Source organism: Giraffa tippelskirchi, chromosome 14 (assembly GCF_054371585.1).
Source record: "Giraffa tippelskirchi isolate mGirTip1 chromosome 14, T2T-mGirTip1v1.2.pri, whole genome shotgun sequence".
Taxonomy (NCBI): Eukaryota; Metazoa; Chordata; class Mammalia; order Artiodactyla; family Giraffidae; genus Giraffa; species Giraffa tippelskirchi.
In genome coordinates, this window is record NC_137288.1 from 39,900,881 (window position 1) to 39,922,493 (window position 21,613).

The 21,613-nt window shown below is 35.6% G+C and overlaps 1 long non-coding RNA gene across 1 annotated transcript in view; it reads right to left on the bottom strand.

The window, feature by feature from the left end:
- Window positions 1–3,026: 3,026 nt before the first annotated feature.
- The window catches only part of LOC145534218 (uncharacterized), an 87,139-nt gene continuing 68,552 nt past the window's right edge, over window positions 3,027–21,613 (bottom strand). The window contains exon 2 of the long non-coding RNA XR_014074353.1: window positions 3,027–6,030. This is a non-coding gene — a long non-coding RNA (uncharacterized LOC145534218). The remainder of the gene's footprint in view (window positions 6,031–21,613) is intronic.

Genomic DNA, 21,613 nt, shown 5'->3' on the forward strand with positions numbered 1-21,613 from the left:
AACTTTTATGAGTAGAAATGGGTCAATTCAAATTGTATATTTTTTAATGTTTAATGGTGCAAATAATCTCTGGAAATTTAATAAAACTGATTGCAAGTTATATTTTAGAATTGAATTTATCTTCATTAAATCACTGAATCTTTAAGAGTAGTCAAAATACATAATAACTGTGCATAGTCATAAAACAAAATTAATTTTCCTTCTTGAAGACAAGAGGACTGAGGTAAATATTATTTCTGAAAATAAATTTATTTAAAACTAGATTAATAGAAGTATAAGAATATAAAATAAGGAATACATACTGTTATGTTCATTAATCCACATTTAGGATATATGCATAGCAAAATCTTTTAACAAATAGAGATGCTTTTGTTCAAAACATAATAAAGATATTTACAATAAATTATTCACGTTACATTCTATTATTGTTTAGTAAAATCAAAGCTATATTTATTATTAATGGCAATATTTTAAAATACACAAAATTGTTTATTCCGGAAAGAGAGTAGTAGGATATAACTATATATATATCTGTTTAGTTAGTTTACATTTTAACATTCTTTGAGGAAAGTGGACATGGTCAGAGGACTATTTTTTTACCTGAAAATGCCTGAAAGTCTCATAATTCTGTCAAGATGGAGAATTATCAGAAACTATTGGTTCCCTTCCCCCAATCAATATTGGATAAACTTTAGAAGCAAAAGGCAAAGTTATTTAATACAAAGACATAACAACAATGTACAGCTTAAGTGAGAAATATGTGGGACTTCTGTTGGATATCGGGATGTATGGAAATTGATGGAGCTTGGGATGGAGGGAACAATACACAATGAGAGAACAAGTACATGAACGAACCTCAAGTTCTCTTCCTGCTTATTTCCAAAGAACCTACAGAAAACCAAAATTTGCTGAGGCCAGGATACCTTCATGTATGCATTTCTTCATGCATTTTCCATCTAACATTCTGAAACTTGAGATTAGAGGTGGGATAAATCTCTGTAATATAATGCTGCCTGGTAAAGTGGTGGTAAGAGGTTTGAAATCTGTCCTCAGACTCAATCATTCCCTTATCATTGAAGTAAATTGACTGACATGAATCTAAGTTCTCATTTGTGAAATATGAGTTAATATACTTATGGTTATTCAAATCATGCTAAGTAATGAACTTCATTGATGATGAAAATAAGGATAAGAATGAGAATAATGATAATGATGAAGATGATAACATGTCTATGATGATACTGAACACATTCTTCTCTCTTACTCAAAACTGCTGGCATTGACCAGAACGTTAATAGCACTGTTCTAGACACACCGTAGATGTTTGGCAAGTTTTCCACTGCATATATTTAATCAGTCAGTATGGTGTAAGTCTCTTGCATAGGAGTTTGAAGTTTATTTCCAGCTCTTCTTTTGCTTCATTTACCAAATAGTTGGTTGGCATTGAAGTTCTGCAATTCAGAGGTCTGCTCATCCTTTTCCCTGAACACAAATGGTAACATTTCTCCACTAGAATTATTTTACTTTTTAGCTGGAAACAGGCAATTTATATGTAAACATCTATAGGGATTTCCCAGATTGCACAGAAGTAAGTGAAGTGAAATTTGCTCAGTCATGTCCAACTCTTTGCAACCCCATGGACTATACAGTCCCTGGAATTCTCCAGGCCAGAATACTGGAGTGGGTAGCCGTTCCCTTCTCCAGGGGAATCTTCCCAACCCAGGGATCAAAACCAGGTCTCCTGCATTGCACATGGATTCTTTACCAGCTAAGCTGCAAGGGAAGCCCACACAGAAGTAAACTGTATACTTTTTACCAGAGGAGGCCACGGAATAGCCTAAACCCGAAAGTAGCTCCTGAGCCTCTATCTACAGGCAACGTGAGTATCTTTGATTCATTCATTTTCTAGACTAAGGATGCACTTCATGATAAGAGATACGGAAATACCTTTGGTGAATGTACTTGTGTGGTAGATTTGACATTCATTAAAAATATTAAGTTAAAATACCAGTTTAAAAAACTACTTGTAGAAAATATTTCTCTTCCTGAGATTTGATAAATATCAAACTATATAAAAATGTCATATTTTATATTCCAACAATGATTACTTATTTATTTTTATTTTGTTTTAAGTGGAATTTAAATTTTCCTCAATAAAGTAGCTAAGGATATTTTGGTAAGTGTAAACAAGGGAGCATTTTAGCTCTTGTTTTAATTGTATCACACGATCCATAGAGAAATGGACTTTCCCATACCATCAGCCACTTTCAGAGACAAATATGGTGCATATGTTAAGCACTCAATAATTATGATTAATAAATCAAACACTATACAAGGCTCCTGAATACACAAAGAACCACCCACTTTTTTTGTAACATCATTTCTCCCTATTGTGGATTTCTTAATAAAATACATTAAGCTACCTTAATGATAATTTAAAAAAGAAAGAAGGTAAAAAATTCAAGGTTCTGAGTAATAATGACTCCTGGAGGAGGAAACGGCAACCCACTCCAGTATACTTGCCTGGCGGGGTACAGTCCGTGGTAGGCTACACAAAGATTCGGACGCGACTGAGAACACATGCATGACTATGATGAAATATCAAATTCTTCCATGAAGAAGATACGTTGATGTTGATAACTAATTAACATTTGGGATAAAGTCTGAAAAATTGACAGATGATCCCCTGTGATTAACTATATGTTGTGGATTTTCATGTTTAGGAATGAGTAAAGAATATCTTAGAAATCACCACATTGAGTTAGACAACGAGTGTTAATTTTATCAAGGTTAACAGTCACATACATCATTTTACTGAAAAGTGTTATGATCATTTTATTCAACTTTAAAATATAACCCACTTGCTTTGAAGAGCGCTAACAAATATTTGTAGTATCTCATTTACACATTTATTTGTGGCCTATGAATAATATTTTCATACATCAGTATGCTTTAAAATGGGATATTTTTCTTCATACTTACTTGAATGGCTGAGGTTGAAACTCTGCAAACCCTAAAGATATGTTTGGGGTGAACCATATGGAGTTGCATATATATGGCCATTTTGAAATAAAAAATACAGTTTCAAATATTTTCACTGATGTCTGCGGCAACAAACGTAAAGGACTGCTTCTGGTCTTAGGAGCACCGGTTTGAATTCATGAAATGTAAAGTGATCCATGTATTCAGCTTCAATAACTGAATCAAACATGATCTATATACTCCAAGGTTATTAGTTTATTTTTCCTGACTGAGAGATCAAGCAAGTTGAAACTCATACTTTGCCTCGGAGTCTAGCTTTCTTAATTGAGAACTCAGATCTCTCTCTGTCTTTCGAACTGATGGCCTTGTGATAGTAATAGTACTCTTAGCAGGGGAAAAAAAAAAAAAAAAAATCAAGGTTTCTTTTAAGTTATTCCTGGAGCAACAACTACTACGATGAGGACTTTTATATGCTTATTGTTATGCAGAAATCATTTGCCACAGAAGAATCAAGGATGCTTATCCTAGCAGTTCACTTTGCTGATGTCATGTTAATACCATTTAGTCACTGCTGACTTAAATCACCTTTGAATTAACCACTAATAGTTGTGAGGTTCTGTGTACTTGCTCTGACAAATCCCCTGGCACAGCCTGCAACAACCCAATGCAGCTTGCAGTTTATTCTTGGTGAGAAGTGCTTCTTTCCTTTTGAACTCTCAATGTTATGGGCTAAAGAAAATGAGTGTAGTTTTCATTTCACACCTTATATCTAAGTACTTCTCACTAGGAGAGCTTCAGAATTTTGCTGTAAGCTAAATGCATGTTTCTCTAAATGGTAGCTTTGACCTATGAAATGTGAAATGGTTCTTTTAATGGAAAAATTCCTAAGTAGCTTAGAAAGTTCACTACATAATTCTTAAACCCAAAATAAAATAATTTTTATATCATTTTAATATATATGTGTGTTAGACATTTTAAAAAATGATTTCATATTATGCTTACTATGGTGACTCATATATTTCATATAGTAATTTTACCTGTTTTACATTTGAAAGGTAATATACTGTACTGTCACAACTACTGTGTGTGCTGTGCTTAGTAGCTCAGTCATGTTTGACTCTGCGACCTCATGGACTATAACCTGCCAGACGCCTCTGTCCATGGAATCCTCCAGGCAAGAAAACTGGAGTGGGTAGCCATTCCCTTCTCCAGGGGATCTTCCAGACCCAGGGGATCAAACGTGGGTCTCCCTTATTGCAGGCAGATTCTTTACTGTCTGAGCCACCATGGAAGCCTCAACTACTATATAATAAACACAAAACAAGAGGACATTATAATAATCACTTCTAAATGAAACGTCTAGCTTATAATCAACCACAAAGTCATTTTTAAGAAGCATCAGTCTTCTAAAATGATATGTCTCACAATAAATAGCGCAGAAGTTTGTTGCTTAAAAAATAAAATCTTTGGATACCTTTCTTTGGGCATTCAAGACAGTGTGCATTTATGTGTTTAGGAAGGTAGAGTTGCTATCTTTAAATTTTTAAAAATGGTGTTGAGGAAAATAATGACAGTTCTCAAAATGATGATTGATTTTTCATGGTTTTAACAGAAAAAGCATATGTAAAATAAATAGAAAGTGGAAACACTGTAATTCAATACCTTGAAATCTATAACACAAAATATATGTCAACAAGGTACATTGTAAATATTGATTTTTTAAAATTATCCTCTAAAATACTTTTAAAGTTGTCATTAAAAGTAAAGTAAAATTTCTATCCTTAGCCTTTAGCTGAACTATGCAAAAGCAGTATTTAATATATGTTCAGTGTTATGTCTTTGTATATTTTTCAGCATTAAGTCGTAAATCAGAAATGTGCATCTCAGAGTTCTATGCATCTCTACTGATTGGAGACAATGACTACTTTGTTTAATATTCTCAGCTATATTACTTCCCCTAACATTATTTATGAGTTTCTGGCTATCAGATGGAAATGTGTAAGAAGGAAAATGCAGGTCAAACACATTAAAATTCTCACTCAAATGGGTTCACAATTCCAACAGAGATTATTTTATCATCAACTAGAGCAACTGCTAAGGAAAAAAAAGACAAAGGAGCAGTTGAAAGCAGGTAGGTTTGCCACTAAACAGATGGGCTTGGGAGAAAGCAAAGAAAAAAGAAAAAAAAAATGACTTCAGACAAGGGAAAGGAGTGAACATTAATCAGAATGCTATTCCAGTATATAGGGTAGTGTGAAATGAGGTGTGAAGTTTGGAGTGGGTAAGGAAGATAAATATATAACATGGAGGCACGCTTACACTAAGCAGTCGTGATACGTGGTTTTCTCACTTCTTTGTCATTGAAAGATCTCAGAATCCTTGAGATCATGCCCTCAGGCTTGGTTACATTTGCCCAAAGAATGGTTACATTAGCATTATTTCTTAGTTTTATAGAAAACCTTAAGAAAATATCCCTTTCAAAGAGTCTTCATGTTCTATTGAAGATCTACCTTGCAAGAATACTAGCTATATGAATAATGATAATTAATGGAAATTTATCATGATATTTTGAAAAAAATTATCATAATAAATGAAAAGTAATTTATCATGATATTTTGACTTTATCTTCATGTTTTATATATATGTTTGTTTTCTTTTGAATTATAAACTCAAATGCCATTTAGAGATAAAAGACTGGCTGATGTAAAGCAACAGCTGTGGTGAGGTTTGGAAATAAAAGACATTGGAACACTTTTTTTTTATGAGCAATCTGTTAGTCCAACAAAGACAGGCAGCCCAAAAGGCCCAAAACATTCTAGAATGACATGGGCTAAACACATGCTTAATCTGAACAATTAAAAATTATCTATTTAATTCTAATCAATCTTTCTTCACATTATTGGGAGTCATGGCCCAAACTTCAGCATCCTTCTGTCAACAAAACAAACTCTTACCTTTTCTTCCCTTCTTTGCACTTACTCATCAAAACCAGAAAGGGATATGAACTCCAATGGCCAGGAAGTAGCTCTTGCAATTGTTAGCTGAGATCTAGAGAAGGAAATGACAGGATAAACAAGATCTGTGTCAGTACAAATTCATGGTCTTGTATGACCTGGTAATCCAATTAGCTTTTACCTGTATATGGTTCAATAGTCACCTTCCAATGTCATTATCCAAAATGACAGATTCAAATAAAATCTACATTTTTTAAAGCTGTTTGTCTCCCATGACACTGTCATTCCTACTGTATCAAATACAAATCTTGATAACTGGGTTCTGAATCCATTTGGGGTTCTACCTATTTTTCACTCTGTCTTTCAGATCAATTTTTAACCTTTCTGTGTCTTGCTGCACACTTTCCATTACTATCTAAATATTAAGTGATAATGAGAAGTTAAACACTGGGCTGCATAAGAAATACAAACAACTACATTTAGCAATATGTAGGGGCTTTGAAAACCCTTGTTAGAATAGTTTCAGTCAACTATCAGGGCATGGGGAACCCATAAGGAGATGCTGCTTTCAGTCTTTCTTCCATATAACCGTAACAGTAATTCCTCAACAACACAATTCTGGTAACTTCAATCCTCTACTTAATACTTTAATGGCTTCCTTTTTTCTCTCAAAATAAAATATACTTAGTTTAGAAAGCTAAGCATAATATATTCCTTCAAATATGTCCTACTTTTTTTCTCGACTCTGACCCCTCATTCTGATTATTCCTTTGGGTTAGAAGAGTCTTAAGCACTTCATTTGCTCCATCAAAAGTCTGATTAAAATGCCACATTCTTACAAAAGGTTATTGCAGGCTTGCTTGTATGTGGGTATATGTGGGGGTTTATGTATATGTTTTACTCTTTAAACTAGATTATGTCCACATTGATGTTAAAATTTTATTTTAATACTGATGTAAATTAGCTTACATGAAGTGCTTATATGCATATATATGTTTAAATCACTTGAAGGCAGAAGATTTGTTATTGCAAACAAATCATCAGGGAAATGCAGAATAATTTGATAATATAAATGAACACATGAATGAATTAATAGAAGGCAGGATGGATAGATGTATAAATGAATGAATAAATGTTGTTTAGTGAAAAAATTCTGCAGTCACAGAGTTAAATAAAAATTCTATATTAAAGACTGAGCTTGTCTTTAAATCCAGTCTTGGATAATAATCAAGTGCATTTGTGGGAGGTCCACATGAGAATAGTAAATTAAAAATTCTTGGTAAAATTTATAAAGTTATTGCATGATTCTTGACAAATGATTGTATTTGGTTTTTACAATGTAATGGAAATGACAAAGACTTGGGAAAGATAATACCTATTTATCCATGTAAAAAGAAATTTGATTAGGTACTTTAATTCTATAGACCTAGTTCTATAAGTAAACCAGTCGATCTTAATAGCTATTTAAGGGCATAGCAACAGTTACAAAATTCAAGAATTGGCATGTACCTGTCACATAGAAGGCATTTAATAAATACTACTTTGAGTTATGTTTCTTATGTTATGGATCTTTTTTCTGTTGTTTTTGTTCCTAGTAATCTTCTGGCTATTTTGGGGTCCTGGACTACACATTCTCTCACTGATAACCATATGAAATGATGTGTTAATATTTAGTTCCTATTACCATGAGAGACTGAAAGTAGGAGAAAAAAATAGTTTTTGATATATTTCATTCATCTAATAAATACTCATTTGGAAGCATACCAAATGCCAGGGTCTATGTAGATCCTGGAGATACCGTAATTGACAATTTAAGTATTACGAATAAAAATAAAGCAGTAATGGAGAAATAGTATTGCTGTGCAGAATTATGGTTTGAATTGAACTTTATTTAAGAATTGTCAAGGAAACTCTTTCTGAAAATGGGGCACTTTATTAAAGACCTGAATGTATCTGAAAGAAGAAGAAACAGCAATTTCGAGATCCTGAAACAGAAAAGTGCCTGGCATATTTGAAGAATGCTAAGGGGCCTCCCTGGTGGCTCAGGTGGTAAAGAATCTGCCTGCACTTCAGTACTGAGCGACTAAACACAGCACAGATACAGAGGATATTAAAGGGAAAAGTGAGTAATGACTTCAAGATTTTTATCTTGTGCAACTATCCAGTTTTCTTCAAAGTGGAAGGCTATTGTAGGAGCAGGTAGGGATATGGTGTGGCAAACACAGACATGTGCTTTCAGGACGCTCTAAGAAAGAAAGCCAGCCCAGCCTTGATGAATATGGCTAGTTGATGGTTGTTTGCTGCTGGTCCCTTCAGCATTTGCTGCAGCGGTTAAGCCAAGATCATGCTTTCTCAGGGTGGCTCTAGCAGAACAGCTAAGAAAGGTGACGGTGCCAATGACACACTTTTCTTAGAGTAGCTCCCAGAGAAGGAATAAGAAAGTCAAGGAAGTAGCCATTTCTGTCCAAAGTGAGATACTTCTGAAAAGGGCAATCTTTGCTTCAAACTTCGTATTGAGCTGTAGAAACTGTCAGATCAGCATCCTGGTCTAATTGTTCCCCCAAATGGGTCATGTTTGCGCTCTTTAATTTTCACAGGTGCTTCTCCTGACAGGTTTTTTGCATTCTGAACTCAGTTTCCCCAACAAGATTCCTCAGACTTTGAGGAAACAACCTGTCAGAGGAAACTGATTTTATTTACCTTTTTAAGTAATAGAATTTTCCCACTTAGAACAAACCTCTACAGAGGACCAAGTACAGCATTCTAGCATGTGAATCAAGTATAACTGCAGAAATGAAGACTCAGCTTCCCTTTGGGCATGAGCATCTGCTGATATGGGTTTCCCAGGTAGCAGAGACAGTAAATAATCTGCCTGCAATGCAGGTTTGCTCCCTGGGTCAGGAAGATCCCCTGGAGAAGGGAATGGCAACTCACTCCATTATTCTTCCCTGGAAATCCCATGCACAGAGGAACCTCGCAGGCTACAGTCCATGTGGTCACAAAGAGTTGGACACGACTGAGAGACTAACACACACACACACACACACACACACACACACACACACACACACACACACACTTGCTTATAAGGTCTGAGTACTTTATCATTCAAATCCTTGTATAAGCCTTCCTTAGGCCAAAAAAAAAAAATCTTATGAAATCTATTTATCTCAATGCCACAATATGATGACATATAGAAGAAATTCCTATTCTTTGATGTGAATGTTCTTAAAATGGTTGAAATCAGCTACCACGGTTTCCTATATCTTCCCTCATTTTAAGCAAGTATTGTGAATTTTTTCCAACTTTCCCTGCATTTGTCATTTCCTCTTTACTGCTAGCAGTATATTCTGACAAATCAAAACTTGTGACATTTCTCAGAATAGACCACCTACAAACTACTATCAGCATCATCAATATTGAGTAGAACGATACTGTTATTGTATTTAATCTGGGGGAAAAAATATACTCTACTAGAAACCATAATTCAATTAAACTATTAAAATATATGCACTGCTTAATAAGATTACTCTATACTTAAAAAATGAAACATAAAATATAGTGTTAGCATTTTCTTAAATTTTCTATTATTGTAATTTGAAATATGGCAAATTTAGCATTTAAATGTAATTAAATCCATTTAGTATTATGATGTAATTAAATACATCAGAGTATTTAAGTATAATTCTACTGACATGTATCTTTGTGCATATTTATCTGTATGTATGGCTTTATCATCTATATCTAAAACTATATTTTATCAGTTATAAGTGGGGCTTCTCTGGTGGCTCAAATGGTAAAGAATCTGCCTGCAATGCAGGAGACCCAGGTTTGATCCCTGGGTGTGGAAGATCCTCTGGAGAAGGGAATGGCTACCCACTCCAGTATTCATGCCTGGAGAATTCCATGGACAGGGGAGCCTGAAAGGCTACAGTCCATGAGATCAGTTGTAAGTAGTAGAAAAGACATTTGATTTAAAAATGAAAACCTGAATTCTGATTCTGTTCATTCTCATGGATTTGATGCAGTCCAAGTCACGGTTGCTTAAGCTTGGGTTCTGTATTTTGAGAGATCGGGGTAACAAATGTGAGCATTTTGTAAACTACATATAGAGCTATGTACATAGTTATGATGAGGTGGTTGGTTTGACAGTTTAAATGTCAAACTTGTTAGCTCATATATCATAATATTCACATATTAAGCCACATGTTTGATGTCTGATTCAATTAGCAGTTATCTATGTAGTTTAACAGGCATGAATAACCTAGCTCATTTGCAAGTTAATTGATTGCTTGAAGATAAACTTGTAAACAGTCAATCTAATTGATCTTAGAGAAGTACCCTAAAACATTTTCAAAAGGTAGAGTGTACCGAGCATGCACTTGGCCATTCATTCATTTTGCGAACTATTATTAAGTATTTATTGTATCTCAGAGGCCATGTTCTAAGTCTAGTCCAATACTGTTAACACTCTAGTAAAATATGCACCAGAGTTATTGTTTGCACTATTCACTCTCATTACCTAAAAAACTATGTAAGTGATAAAAGTACAAATATGTATATTCAAGATATTTTAAACTCAAAGTTCTACTGTTTAATGTTGGTATAAAATCATCAGTTTTTTCTTTAAACATAATTTATATAAAGAGCTAATAACCATCTTATTTTAATTCTCTCCAAATTCAGCAGGACATATATAATGAAATGCCATTAATATTAATGAAAACTTGAAACTATATATATACATTTATAAATGTTTTATTAATTTATTAATATATTTATTTTTTGTTATTTAGTTGCTAAGTCCTGTCTGACTCTTTTGAGCTCTATAAACTGTAGTCCACCAGGATCCTCTGTCCATTGGATTTCCCAGGCAATAATATTGGAGTGAGTTGCCATTTCCTTCTCCAGGGGATCTTCTCAAACCAGGGGTCAAACCTGGGTCTCCTCCATTGGCAGGCAGATTTTTTACCAGTGAGCCACCAGGGAAAACCAAATAAATTCATTACTGTATAATAATTACATATATTATATATATATATATATACACATATATATATTATATATATGTAACTTTGGAAACATGTTTATATATTCTGGAATATACTTTTCTAGAATTGGACCAATTGAAAAGGATTCATATACACTTACGTATAATATCAAGCAGGGAGATTAAATCATTCATCTATCCATTCATCATTCATTGTATACATAGTGTTTTGATTCCCACTCTGTGTCATTAACCAATTTCTCTAATTGTGAAAGGTGCTTAATACTGATTTGGCTCTCATTTCTGAAGATCCTTCCCTTGCAAGAGCCAGAAGTATTTATTATATTATGTTTAGAAACAAAGTACTATTTTATCTTGACTGGGTAAGCTGTTCCTTTAAACAAATCATCTGGTAACCTAATTTTTACATTCACTATATATTTATCTTAGCTGAATAGTGAAATTTTACATTGTAGAGAGAAGAGATGAAGTCTGAGGAATGGCTAGCTCTGTTTTGTTTGGTTTGGACTTGGGTTACTCCTAATTACATGGCATATGTAACGACATAGCCTGTTCATCATGGTCTCTTTTTGGTTTGTGAGCTTCTCTATATATTATGTGTGTATTGAAAGTTGGCTATTGAAATCAAAATGTGATGTGAAATTGGACTCAAATTCTGAGTCATCCTTCCAGAATAGACTGTACTCCTCTGATACAGAATTGATACACTCTAGTATGATTCCTTCAATAAAGATGGCTAAACATGAGAAAGCAAATTCCATAGAGCTTTATGGATTCCCTGTAGCTCTAACATTTCTGAGTGGATATCATTTTCTCAGAAATTTCTGGAGTTCTCAGAAGATAACAGAGCTTATTCTTAAAGATTCTTCAACTTATCCATATGTATTACCTATACAGCTGGTAGTTTAACATTTTTGGACAAAAAATAAGAGAAATCAACATATGTTTCTCTTCTTTAGCATCTACTGTAGTTTCCTACATACTAATAATCAAATTTTATGTTAAAGGCAAATCTCAAGCCAAATGGAAACATAAAAATAGTAGCTCCCAAATAGCACGTTTACAAACCTCCCTGGCCAAAGAGCTACACATTTTGAATACATTTCCATTAAGGAAAGCTACCAGATGCATACAGCTTGAATATTTGTACATTTTCAGTTTTGCTCATTACTAATTTTAATGGGACTCTGTGTAATCAAAATAATGCCAAGGTATAAACTGAATATATTTCTGTAATGAAAATTCAGATAATGATTATGGCTTCTGGTGCATGTAATGTGATAAAGGCAATAATGAGTAATTTTGGAAGCCATTACTTTACATAATATTTTTATTATGCATTATTTTCATTTAGGAGATTTAGTTGAATGAAACAAGTGCATCATCAATTTCAATGCTGTTGCATAAATAACATGCAGCACAATATGGTGTAAAATTTTAAAAAGTTAGAATAACAAGACTATTACTGTTTCATTGCAATCTTCACATTCTCTAAAGAGTTCAGAAACCTAAATGTAGAATTACATTATATGATAATCAATATAAAAAAACGTAACCATTTTTAGAGTATAGATAATGGTCCCTTATTTTAAAGAAAGATAAAAACTACCTTCATTGTCATTTCTTTGGATTAACTTATAAAGCTATAAAGGCCAGGGCTTATTAAATATAAATAAACTGGAAGCATTGTAATGAAGTAACAGGGAAGAAAAACATTTAGTTTTCCACGAAAATAACACAGACTGGCTCTAAAACCTGAGTGTCCATCATAATCAGATAGAAATCATATCAGACATTGATTCCTGCGTGGCCTTGGAACCAGTCTAGAATTTCCATTTTTAACAAGGTGATCCATGATTTTGCTTATGGAAATCAGTCTCTGCACAGAGCAAAATTAAGTTGTAACAGTTAAAAGATGTCTTATCTATAAGCAGGATGAGGTGACTATACTCAGAGGAAATAGGAATATCTCATTAAGAACAAAAGATTTATATTTTGTTTATAATTTATATATATATTCTAGATAATTTGGCTCTTTGGTACCTTATTATAAGCAGTTCAAACTTACATATTCATGCCCAAGTATATCTCCACACACAACTTGTTTAGACTTCCTAAAGTTTATAAGAGGTTTCGCCAACTTTACCTTATACTTTTATGTATGCTTATTCTTGAAATGTATAAACGATAGTATGTAATGAATATACATAGTTTTAAGATTAATAATGTGCCAACAATTTATATAAAGGTATAGAATGTTATATGAACTGTTGAAGAACTCACGATCCCTTCTGGATTCAACCCTCCCCTCTTCTTCCCAGAGGCAATTATTATGTTGAATTTGGTGTTATTACTTTGTTTTTATTTTTCAGTGACTAATGGATGATCCTCAAAATATCTAAAATCAAGAGCTTAAACAATCAGAATGGATATTGCTATGTAGCACTGGAATGTGGTCCCAGAGACCCCATTTGTGCCAGGCATGTGGTTGTTTGGTATTATTGGGACTAAAGCTCCTACAATTTGGGATGCAGAGGGGTAGTAGGTGAGAAGTGAGGGGGATCACTTTCAATGTAAGCACAAAGTGCCTAGGGTGAGGCCCTGTAAGTAAAGGACCGTGAAACAAATTTCATTTGCTTCACTGAAAATCTGTCTCCAGTAAGAGATATAAGATGATAGTGAAGGTATCCAGAAATTTCTAGGTGAGAGGACAGAGCATCCTGAGCAGTAAACAGGATGATTTGATGGTTGGTTATCAAACAGTGTGGAAGTACAGATGGGCCCCAATTACAGCAGTCTGACTTACAAGTTTTCATCGCTTACAATGGTGCAAAAGCAATGCACTTTTTGAAACCACACACTGAATTTTTATCTTTTCCTGGGCTAGTTATATGCAGTATGTTACTCTCATGGAGCTGGAAAACAGCAGTGAGCTGCAGCTCACAGTCAGATCCATGATCAGGAGAGTAAATATACATATATGTATGTATATATTTAGTCACTAAGTGGTGTCTGACTCTTTGTGACCCCATGGACTGCAGCCCACCAGATTCCTCTGTCTATGGGATTTTCCATGCAAGAATACTGAAGTGGGCTGCCATTTCCTTTTCCTGGGGATCTTCCAGACACAGGGATCAAACCTGGGTATCCTGTTCTGCAGGCAGTTTCCTGCATTGCAGGTGGATACTTTATGGACTAAGCCATCAGGGAAGCCCCTATATAGGGGCTTCCCTGATGGCTTAGTCCATAAAGTATACATACATACATATATATATACATATGTATATGTGTGTACATACATATATAGTTGTAGTCAAATATATATAATCAAAAAAGGCCCTATATATTTCAATATAAAGCTTTATTTTTATTCATAGAATAATTCTACTAAAATACTTGATGCAGTATTACTATTAATTCCCTGTTTCATTTCCTCTCTTTCCTTTTTTAAATTATTTTTCCTATTTAAAGAAGATAGAAGGCACTTCTGATTGAGAACTGATTGAATAGTAAATCCTGGGGTTAATGTATTTCCTGAAGGGCATCTGTCTCTGTTCTCAAAATTTAGTTACTTGATTTCAGTTTAGAAGATATTCCCTTGATCTCACTGCTACTTTTAAATTCTAATAATCAAAGAACACTCTTTGTTTGACCTTCTTTACCCTGTCTTCATAGTAATTCACATGGCCAATCTTTCTATAGATCGTTTTTCACTTTCCTCAATAACAGGAAAAGGACTGGGTATTCTGTAGCATCAGTTCTTATAAGAAATGTGTCATGTAACTTAAAGAAAAGTGATATATGAGATTAGCTTGAAATTAAGTAAAATATATGCGGCTGTTGACTCACTCAATTATGGCAATAGTCTGTAAGAGTGACACAGATGCGTATCATTTGGAAATTATAACTGACACGAAGACAACTGGACAGCTGGATTTAAAACTGGATGCTGACTTCAAAATACTTATTTCTACATTAAATTGTGAGAATGAAAACATGATAAAAAGCATTTGTTAATAACTCTATCTCTACACTCAATGAAACTATGAGCCATGCCAAGTAGGGCCACCCAAGACAGACAGGTCATGGTGGAGAGTCCTGACAAAATGTGGTCCACTGGAGAAGGGAATGCCAAACCACTTCAGTATTCTTGCCTTGCACCCTATGAACAGTATGACAAGGCAAACATATATGACACTGAAAGATGAACTCCTCAGGTCAATAGGTGCCCAATATGTTACTGGAGAGAGCAGATAAATAACTCCAGAAAGAATGAAAAGATGGAGCCAAAGTGAAAATGATGCGCAGTTGTGGATGTGACTGGGATGGAAGTAAAGTCCTATGATGTAAAGAACAATACTGCATAGGAACCTGGAATGTTAGGTCCATGAATCAAGGTAAATTGGAAGTAGTCAAACAGGAGATGGCAAGAGTGAACATTGACATTTTAGGAATCAGTAAACTAAGATGGACTGGAATGGGTGAATTTAACTCAGATGACCATTATATCTACTACTGTGGGCAAGAATCCCTTAGAAGAAATGAAATAGCCCTCATAGTAAACAAGAGTCCTAAATGCAGTTCTTGGGTGCAATCTTAAAAATGACAGAATGATCTCTGTTCGTTTCTGAGGCAAACCATTCAATATCACAATAATCCAAGTCTATGTCCCAACCAGTAATGCTGAAGAAGCTGAACTTGAATGGTTCTATTAAGACCTATAAGATGTTCTAGAACTAAAACCCAAAATAGATGTCCTCTTCATTATAGGGAACTGGAATGGAAAAGAAGGAAGTCAAGATATACCTGGAATAACAGGCAAATTTGGCCTTGGAGTACAAAATGAAGCAGGGCAAAGTCTAACAGAGTTTTGCCAAGAGAACGCACTGGTCATAGCAAACACCCTCTTCCAACAACATAAGAGAAGACTCTACACATGGATATTACCAGATGGTCAACACTGAAATCAGATTGATTATAATCTTTGCAGCCAAAGATGGAGAAGCTCTATACAATTAGCAAAAATAAGACCGGGAGCTGACTGTGGCTCAGATCATGAACTCCTTATTGCCAAATTCAGACTTAAATTGAAGAAAGTAGGGAAAACCACTAGACCATTCAGGTATGACCTAAATCAAATCCCTTACGATTATACAGTGGAAGAGTCAAATAGATTCAAGGGATTAGATTTGATAGACAGAGTGTCTGAGGAACTATGGATGGAGGTTCATGACATTGTACAGGAGGCAGTGATCAGACCATCTCCAAGAAAAAGAAATGCAAAAAGGCAAAATGTCTGTCTGAGGAGGCCTTACAAATAGCTGAGAAAAGAAGAGAAGTCAAAGACAAAGGAGAAAAGGAAAGATATACCATTTGAAAAAAGAGATCCAAAGAATAGAAAGGAGAGATAAGAAAGCCTTCCTCAGTGATCAATGCAAAGAAATAGAGGAAACAAGAGAATGGGAAAGACTAGAGATCTCTTCAAGAAAATTAGAGATACCAAGGGAAAGTTTCATGCAAAGATGGGCATAATAAAGGTCAGAAATGGTAGGACCTAACAGAAGCAGAAGATACTAAGAAGAGGTGGCAAGAATACACAGAAGAGGTATACAAAAAAGATCTTCATGACCCAGATAACCACGTTGGTGTGATCACTCACCTAGAGCCAGACATCCTGGAATGCGAAGTCAAGTGTGCCGTAGGAAGCATCACTACGAACTAAGCTAGTGGAGGTGATGGAATTCCAGCTGAGCTATTTCAAATCCTAAAAGATGATGCTGTAAAAGTGCTGAACTCAATATGCCAATAAATTCGGAAAACTCAGCAGTGGCCACAGGACTGGGTAGGTCAGTTTTAATTCCAATCCCAAAGAAAGGCAATGCCAAAGAATGCTCAAACTATGGCACAATTTATTTTCCTGGACTCCAAAATCAATGCAGATGGTAACTGCAGCCAAGAAATTAAAAGGTGCTTGCTCCTTGGAAGAAAAGTTATGACCAACCTATACAGCATATTAAAAGGCAGAGACATTTCTTTGCTGTAAAAGTCTGTCTAGTCAAAGCTATGTTTTTTCCAGTAGTCATGTATGTATGTGAGAGTTGGATTATAAAGAAAGCTGAGCACCGAAGAATTGATGCTTTTGAACTGTGGTGTTGGAAAAGACTCTTGAGAGGTTCCTTGGACTGCAAGGAGATCCAACCAGTCCATCCTAAAGAAATCAGTCCTGAATATTCATTGGAAGGCTTGAGGCTGAAGCTGAAACTCCAGTAGTTTGGCCACCTGATAGGAAAAACTGACTGTTTGGAAAAGTCTCTGATGCTGGAAAAGATTGAAGGCAGGTGGAGAAGAGGATGACAGAGGAAGAGATGGTTGGATGACATCACCGACTGGATGGACATGAGTTTGAGCAAGCTCCAGGAGTTGGTGATGGACATGGAAGCCTGGCATGCTGCAGTCCATGAGTCACAGAGTCGGACAGGACTGAGCAACTGAACTGAACTGATCTCTAAACAAGTACACAGTGAACAACGCATACTAAGATGCCTGTTCTTTCTGTAGAAAATAAATTATTTTATTATTTATTTTTAATTTGATGTTTTGGACTTTCTTTAAATAAATTCCCTAGAATTCCCTACTTTTCATGTAGGCAAACTCATACATTGTCAACTACACATTTTATATAATATCGATACTATATAACAGTGTATATCACATTTGAAGGTCTGTTTTCCCTCATTTATTTATATATATGCATAAGACATAAGAAACCTTACACAATAAAATTTATAAAGTCAAGAATTTTTTGTTAAATTATTTGATTTTTAACTCTAAATGACAATGTTTGAAAATTTTCAGATCTATTATTTCCATCTCTGTATATCATAACTTCAAATTATATTATTGATGTGTTCCTTATATGGTATATTTCTTCTGTCCCTAATACAGTTTATTTTGTCATTGATCATTTGACCCAAGCACAATCATGCTTCCTTATCTGTAGAGACTGCATTTCTTAACTCCCCTGTGACAAATCTACAACTCTACAAATCTACAGACAAGCTGACGCACTATTACAGGATAAAAACAGTGAGTATGTTGATGATTCAATATAAATTTTTGGAATAAGAGAGAGATGAACAATGTTTCTGCCTAAATTGCCATTGTGGTTATATTTTCTTCAAAATAATTAAATTTCACATTTTATCATAAGTAGTATATCATACGAATTTAGTAGTATAATATTTATGATTTACTGCAATCACACAGTTTCATTTCTAAAGCCATCCACTAAATCATTAGTATTTGTTAAATGATGTAAAAAGGGATCATTTTCACTAATCTTGGACTATATTTGTAATCAATTTCAACATAAAATTAAGGCAAAAATGATCATTTTCTATGTTATTAGTCAATTTATAGATTTCCTTCTGTCTCTTTCTCTCTCTCACACACACAATCACTAAACAGCTATATCTAGCCTACAATAAGTTGAATTTGACTTACCATTTCTAACTGATACAAAGTTTAATATGAACTTTTATGCCTCCAATTAAAACACTAGGGAAAATACCACAAGTGCATTCAAGCTTTTCTAGTCAGTCAATCTGTCATCATAGTAAGCATGGCTGTCTGTTCTACTATTTTCCAGTGCCAGTGTGATATTCACACACCATCTGCCGACTTCTACTTATTGCTATCCAGGCTCCATTGATGGTTATTCATTTCTCATTTCGGTTATCATAAGTCAGCATGTTTGTGAAAATTCAGTACTGCTTGCTGAACTAATACATGTACAACTGCTATTGAATTTAGGCATTGGGACTTATATCACTGCTCTTATAATTTCCTATGGATTCATCTTCTACAAAATTCATGGACTAACATATTGTACTGAAATCATGTAGTACAATAAGGCATTCATTTTTGAAAAGGAAAGACTATGAGGCTTCTGACAATGGTTTTTCTTTTTTCATCACTGTTGTTAAAAGTGCAGTTTTACTTTCATATGTTGATCTCTTTTACTTAAAGCTCTTTGAACACAGACTTTTGAGTGAGCAATATTTCTTAGCAATTTAGCTCATAAAAATACTTATTAAAAACCAAGCATTTATGAAGTTCAAAGTGTAACAGCTAAACCTCTACCTAAAGTCCTGGTTCTAAACATGGAAAGGGATAGCCATAGTTCTCCACTGCTGTTGATAACTATTACTTCATATAATTATTGTGCACCATACCTCATAATCCTTTTTCTTTCTTAAATGCAAACGGATACACTTAATATCAGTTTCAATTATCTGTCATTCCTGGTCTTTCTTATAGGCCTCCATATAGCATACTTCAGCAGACTCTTTTTTACTCAAAACCCACAAAGCCACTAAACTCCCTTTTTAAACTCAGATGCTAAGGGAGATGCTAATTGTGCTCCTCAGACTATGGTGCCTATGCACTGCTTATTTAATCAGCTTATCCTTCATTTAATGGTGAATGTTCCTGATCAGCAGGTATGATTTTGCATAGTTTTATAAAAAGAAGGCCACCTGGGGATCCTGGCTCAGATAGTAAAGAACCTGCATGCAATGCAGGAGACACAGGAGATGCAGGCTCGATCCCTGGGTTAGGAAGATCCCCTGGAGAAGGGAATGTCAACCCACTCCAGTATTCTTGCCTAGAAAATCCCATGCACAGAGGAGCCTGGAGGGCTACAGTCCATGGGGTCACATAGGGTCATCCTTACTAAGCAACTCCATTTAAGGCCACCCTCCTGTGCCTCCATGACTCCATGGGCAAATGTAATTGTTCCTTGGAAGGCCACCCTGCCTTTCCCACCACCCTTATGTCACCACCACTGATGTCTTGTGGCCATCGATACTAATCACAGTTAAGTTCAGTTCAGTCACTCATTCGTGTCCGACTCTTTGCCACCCCATGAATCGCAGCATGCCAGGCCTCCCTGTCCATCACCAAATCCCGGGTGATGCCATCCAAACATCTCATCCTCTGTCGTCCCCTTCTCTGCCTGCCCTCAATCATTCCCATTATCTGGGTCTTTTCCAATGAGTCAGCTCTTCGCATGAGGTGGCCCAAGTATTGGAGTTTCAGCTTCAGCATCAGTCCTTCCAATGAATATTCAGGACTGATTTCCTTTAGGATGGACTGGTTGGATCTCCTTGCAGTCCAAGGGACTCTCAAGAGTCTTCTCCAACACCACAGTTCAAAAGAATCAATTCTTTGGCACTCAGCTTTCTTTATACTCCAACTCTCACATCTATACATGACCACTGGAAAAACCATAGCCTTGACTAGACAGACCTTTCTTAGCAAATTAACATCTCTGCTTTTCAATATGCTGTCTAGGTTGGTCATAAATTTCCTTCCAAAGAGTAAGCGTCTTTTAATTTCATGGCTGCAATCACCATCTGCAGTGATTTTGGAGCCCGCAAAAAATAAAGTCTAACACTGTTTCCACCATTTCCCCATCTATTTGCCATGAAGTGATGGGACCAGATGCCATGATCTTAGTTTTCTGAATGTTGAGCTTTAAGCCAACTTTTTCACTCTCCTCTTTCACTTTCATCAAGATGCTCTTCAGTTCTTCTTCACTTCCTGCCATAAGGCTGGTGTCATCTGCATATCTGAGGTTATTGATATTTCTCCCAGCAATCTTGACTCCAGCTTGTGCTTCTTCCAGCCCAGCATTTCTCATGATGTACTCTGCATAGAAGTTAAATAAGCAGGGTGACAATATACAGCTTCGCCATACTCCTTTTCCTATTTGGAACCAGTCTGTTGTTCCATGTCCAGTTCTAACTGTTGCTTCCTGAGCCACATACAGGTTTCTCAAGAGGTGGGTCAGGTGGTCTGGTATTCCCGTCTCTTTCAGAATTTTCCCGTTTGTTGTGATCCACACAGTCAAAGGCTTTGGCATAGTCAATAAAGCAGAAATAGATGTTTTCTGGAACTCTCTTGCTTTTTTGATGATCCAGTGGATGCTGGCAATTTGATCTCTAGTTCCTGTAATCCTTTATTCCTTGTTCTGTCAAGCACCAGGAGAAACCCAGAACTCCAATTCATACCTTTTCCCCCAGATTCTTACTCCTCACATGCACTTTGTGAGCCCATTTTCCACTCTTCCCTAAAACTCTTTAAATATTTCCCCTATGTCCTCCTCACATGTTCTATGATCAATCTTCATGTTCTGCTCTAGCTGAAATTCCATTGTCTCTGGGGGACATTGCCTCTTTCATGGTCCTCTCAGGCAGTGTCCATTATAATCTCTCAAATTGTGTTCCACTGTATTTAAAGGCAGGGTTTTACCTGTGTCCTATTGCTGCTGTGAAAAATTACCCCAAACTGAGTAACTTAAAACAACGCAAATTTTTATCTTCTAGATTGATAGGTCACAAGTCTAAAATGGCTTGGCAGAATTGAATTCTTTATTGAGCCTCAAGGAGTGCGTCCATTCCTCTCCTTTTCCAGCTTATAAAACTTCTCACAGTCCTTTCTCCTGGCTGCATCACTCTGAACTCTGCTTCTGTCATCACCTCTCCCTCACTGACTCTGCCACGCCTGCCTCCCTCTTCAGTCAATCAGTTCAGTTCAGTCACTCAGTTGGGTCTGACTCTTTGCGACCCCATGGACTGCAGCACGCCAGGCCTCCCTGTCCATC